This window comes from Contarinia nasturtii, unplaced genomic scaffold (genome assembly GCF_009176525.2).
Source record: "Contarinia nasturtii isolate CC-2019 unplaced genomic scaffold, AAFC_CNas_1.1 Cnas_scaffold_745, whole genome shotgun sequence".
NCBI classification, from domain to species: Eukaryota; Metazoa; Arthropoda; class Insecta; order Diptera; family Cecidomyiidae; genus Contarinia; species Contarinia nasturtii.
In genome coordinates, this window is record NW_022198093.1 from 1,855,554 (window position 1) to 1,860,834 (window position 5,281).

The following is a 5,281-nucleotide window of genomic DNA, read 5'->3' on the forward strand; positions in this document are numbered from 1 at the left end:
AGCTGTCAAAATAAGCTACAAAAAACACGTTTTTAGTGCTGCTCTGCTGTTTCTGCAATAATTTGCGGAAAAACCGTCTCCACTTTTTCTGTGAGTAGTATAAAAACAATCTAATTAACTGATACAAACCAATCTACACCATAATACATTGCATGAGAAGTTGATTTTTCGGTTTTTATTATTTGTTTACATATCACATTTTTCATGATACGTTATTGTTTGGAACCATTTGTTACGTGTTCGATTATCGAAATTTGCAACAAAAAAATGTGTTAAGTCAATTTTACACAGCCGAAATACAAAACCCAAATGTTGTATTGAAAATGTTCATCTTTGATGAAAATGCTTCATTTTTGTTCATTACACAACAAAATCTCGATAAATGAGTCTCTCGAAATTCGACCGGTATTACTTCGAATTGAATATCACCGAACCTCACCGAGCATTAATACACCGTGTTTGAAGAGAGAGAAAAATGAGTTAACAATATAAGAGAAACGACAACGGACTGATGATGTCCGTTAGGTGTGGACAGCTTCTATGAATGCCACAAACATACGGATTCATAAAAAAGTGTAGAGTAGCATGGGAGACAGCGTTACGTTTTAATCGTTGCATTCCAAGAGGTCGATGAAATTGCAATTTGATATGCAAATCAATTAGAAACCAGAAATAAATACGCGATTCAAAGAGATGAGAATCGTATACCAGACACATTGCTTCATCGAAATCGGTGTGTACAATTTAAAAGAAATATAAAGAGAAAACATAATTTGGTTGGCGCTCATCGCAATTTCAATTGAAATAAATTTATTGTTCTTACATCCACTTCAGCTTCTGTTTGTTTTCATTCAATCTATCAGTAGTTTGACAGTTTTTATTGTTAATCAAATAGACTTATCAATGTCTACTTCTGCGGTTTCTGTCGTTAAGCAAAAATGGGCGATGTCAACAGTGTGTAAATTTCGGTCGCTGTTACGCACATCACGAACGCATTTTATTTGTTTATTTTTATTATTCAAACAATAATTAGCATGTGCGCTCGATATTAAGCACTTTGGTGCCAATTATAACCAAAATGTGTATTCCATGCCCATCCATACCAATAGGATGACCTCTCCCTCTCTCTCTCCTTCTGTCCCTTTCTTCTCCCCTCTCTTTCTATTTTTCTATTTCTTTTTCTCTCTCTCTCTCTCTTTCTCGCTTTGTTTCTCTTGATGTTAATCTGCTTAATGTACCAAACAATTTCAAACAATTATTATAGTAACAACACAGTAAATGACGTGTACCATTCCGTCTTATCATCAAAATTCGTTGAAGCTGTACAACTGAATTCTCTCCAGTACAAAAATCGTGCATCATTATGCGTACATTTGAGATGCACTAGAACAATGCGTGATGTCTGATTTGCTGTGATTCTCTCTTCGTATTTTTATTGTTATTTTTCTTGTTTTTACACAAATTAATGATGTGTCGCGTCTTTAAGAGCTTTGTTTATGATTTTCACTGTAATGATTCAATTAGATGAAGAAAAAGAAGTTCTCCGTTTGCCATTTGAACTATGTGCGTGTGTATACGTTGATATTGCAATAAACCATTTCGTTGACCCGAAGTGTACGTTTTGTAGCACAAGTGAATTAGTGCTCTATTTACAGTCAAACACACAAGCACATCACAGCATTCGAATGACTATAAATCTTGGGGTTAACAGTCTTTAGTTGAAAAGAACGATGTCGAAGTAAAACAAAAAGAAGAAAAATTCGCATCAATTGAAGTTCTCCTTTGTTCAAAATTGATTATAGCTGACACGAGCTAGTTGATAAAATGCATGTCTGACCCCTTTGCAGCCAAGCAGCCAACGACACTCGCACAAAATGAGATTTTCCATTTAATTATTTTAAATTAATTTTCTTTTCGATGCATGGATGTTTTTGTTGTCTAACTGATTTCATTGCTCTTCTCTCTCTCTCTCTCTCTCTCTCTCTCTCGCATTTGAATATCACAAAAGGAAGTTGCAATCGTTTATTTGCTGTTGCTTAAATGTTTATTGTTTTTCGTATCTTATCGGGACGATTTGGACACATTTCGGTGTTTCATTCAAAAATTCGATTTGACACGACAATAATGCATCGTCCGACACTTGTGCTATCAATAAAAATCTGCGTTTAATGAATGACAATTTTATTTTTATAACATTATGAAATTGAGCTAATTATATTATCGCATTATTGCTTACATCGCCTGTAAACTGAGACGCTTTTTGCACTCACGCAAATAAAATTTCAATAAAAAATCAAACACTAAGAATATCGGACATAAATCAATATGTTACTAGTTGGATTCAGTATAAACTGACTAGTATGGACGGCCTGATATCAGCATGACTTTGAGCAGCGAGTTTCATCAGCAAACAACATGACTTTATGTGACTTCAATTATAAATATAAGCGCGCTTTCTCTCCTTCTCCCTCCCTCCTCTCCACTCTCTCTCTCTCTCTCTCTCTCTCTCTCTCTCTCTCTCTCTCTCTTGCTCGCAGTTATGTGCTTGAGTGCGCTTCATATAGTGGATGACATTCGTTTCAAAATTCCTGTTTGATGTACGCAAATATTTACCTAAAAATATCGTCGACGATGTAATGAAGCGAATCAAGTAATTTCACATTACAACTCTTATCAGCATTTGAGTATTTTGAGGATTTCATATTAAAAACGCATTTATTTCTTAGACATTCAGACACTCTATCTCTCAATCCATCTGGCGCGTTCGTAAATAAAAACATATCCTATTAACAAATCGAACATCACAATCTTTAAATTACGACTCAAATTTTACGATCGAACGGCATTGCTGAACAAGAGATGTAATGAGTAAACACAACCGATTTTTTATTTTCACATCACTCTGTTTCTAGCTAACCGATTAAACTCAATTTTAAACATTTTTGTCGAATTACTCAATTGATACGGCAAACAATTTGTATCTATCTAAATTAATATTACACATGAAATTGAATGGAGAATTTTTAATCATGAACAAAAAACGTTCCTCAAATCACAATGTATCAAATGAGAGGAAAACACGTTATCATCGTCATAAACACAGATATTAACAAATAACCACCGAAACAAACACACATCAAATTGTCATATCAATTATTATGTAATTGTTTATCGTTTAGTGGCTTCATTTCGTAACATGCACTATATTTGTGCAGCGGTATTTCTTCAGTTACCGTTGTCTTTTCTATTCAATTTAAGTTTAAAATTGATTTCATTTTGTTCAAAACTGAACCATTTTTTTGCTCCGAAAGCAATTTGACGCCGACAGAAAAAAATGTGTATCGATATTTGTGCTCATCACGTGCCGTCTCAATCACTGAACTCAACCGAATGTCGTCGTATTCGGTGTTGGTTAGATCTATGAATAATTGATCAATATACGTCAAACTCAGTTTTGTCTTTATTGAAATTTTGTCGCAAAGGTGTTCCTTCCACATGTAACATATCACGTGTATGGTGAAAAAAACTTTAATGTTTATTTAAAAAAAACATATATCATATCGGTTGACGATAATTTGAAATGATATCTGGTCATATATCGAAAATAAAACATGATGAATTGCATGAAGTTTGATTGCTTTTGACGATTTGATGGAATTCCGAATTGAATCGAACGATTTTGAAATGCAAATCAATTTGCTTGGTCCTTTGTGGAAAAAAAATAAAACAAAAATGTTGATAGCCAAACTCGCTTGGGATATGAAGCGATTTTGCAACGATAATATGAAATAATCCAAAGCGATTTTGCAACGATAATATGAAATAATCCACATCAGACAATTATATGCATATATTTGAATGAAGATGTCTTAAATATATTTTTTTCTCTCGCATATTGCTTGTGATCGTTTACACGTGGAAAAGATGGTAAAAGTGGCTTTTTAAAAACAAGAATAATTCGGATAATTGAATGATATAAATGTTAATTTTTCAAATACCTCATTATTTTGCATATTTTTCTTATCGAAAATTGGTGCTTCGAGAATTTTCTATTCAATTTAAATCGTTAAGCAGATATTATTTTCATGCTGTCCGGAAAATTATCGATGCCAGCACACAAATTATTAAAACCACTTAACATTTTTCATTATAACTCACGGCTCTTATCATTTTGGTATCGTGGATACGTGACTCTTCCGTATTTTACAACTGAAAATACTGTAATCTCATTTAGACCGTAATAAGCAATAAAAACAAATATTAATCTGAAATTTTCGATTTGATGAGCAGCTTAGGCACATTTCAGAACTAATCCATGTACAAAATACAAAGTTTTTTATTCAAAATTCTACTGCAAACAAAAGAAATCGAACTGAAAAATCAACATCGATTATATTATGTTTGTTTTCATCAACTTTTGCCCCATTGATGTCATAGGGCAATGTCACTCATACTGATAATAATTCTCGTAATTGAAATACCATTTTTCATTCTCTTTAGCTCCCTCTCTTTCTCTCTCTCCCTCTCTCTTTCTCTTGCTCGCTCTGTATGTGGTTTCGTTTGTGCATCACAAATTTCAAGGTTATTTGAAAAGAAACTTGTGTCTCTTTGGTTGACAACTTGTTGCTTCTTTCGTAGCACACATATGCACACATGCATATATTGGTATTTGTGCTGACAATTTTTCAAATCTATCCAAATCTATCGAACATGGCTATTGATATAAATAATATGTAGATATATAGATCGTTTGAAGAATTATCATAGAAGAAGAGTAAGTAAACGGGTACGGCTTTGTTTACTTACTCCGATTAAAATTGGATATTGTGATGCGAAGCCAAAGAGTTCGATTTTATTCGTTTCTTGACTCCAAAATCAAATAAAACTTGGCTACCAAAATGTAAACACACGTAACTGTTTCCGCAATTGTTATTTTTCTTTTTGACTCAATAGAAAAGTAAAACAAATGCCACAGAGAAAATTCGAAGAACGAATCGTTGCCATCATTGTTTTCAAAATTTTGTTACAAAGAAAATTTTGCAAACAGATTGATGGTGTTGATGGCTGTGAAGTGCCGTCATAGCCAACGTAATAAAACAGACGCATGAAATGTGTCATTTACATGGTAATGTTTCATCGAAACGAGTCTGAAAATACTGTCGAGTCACAACAAAGCAAAAAACCAGTGCGACAATTGAAGTTCGTGGTAAATCACAACACACATACATATGAGTAGAGAGAGAGAGAGAGAGAGAGAGAGAGAGAGAGAGAGAGAGAGAGA

The 5,281-nt window shown here is 33.5% G+C and overlaps 1 protein-coding gene across 2 annotated transcripts in view; it reads left to right on the plus strand.

The window, feature by feature from the left end:
• LOC116341710 (nuclear factor of activated T-cells 5-like) overlaps positions 1–5,281 on the plus strand; it is a 42,969-nt gene that overhangs the window by 16,096 nt on the left and 21,592 nt on the right. The gene's annotated exons all lie outside the window — the stretch shown is intronic.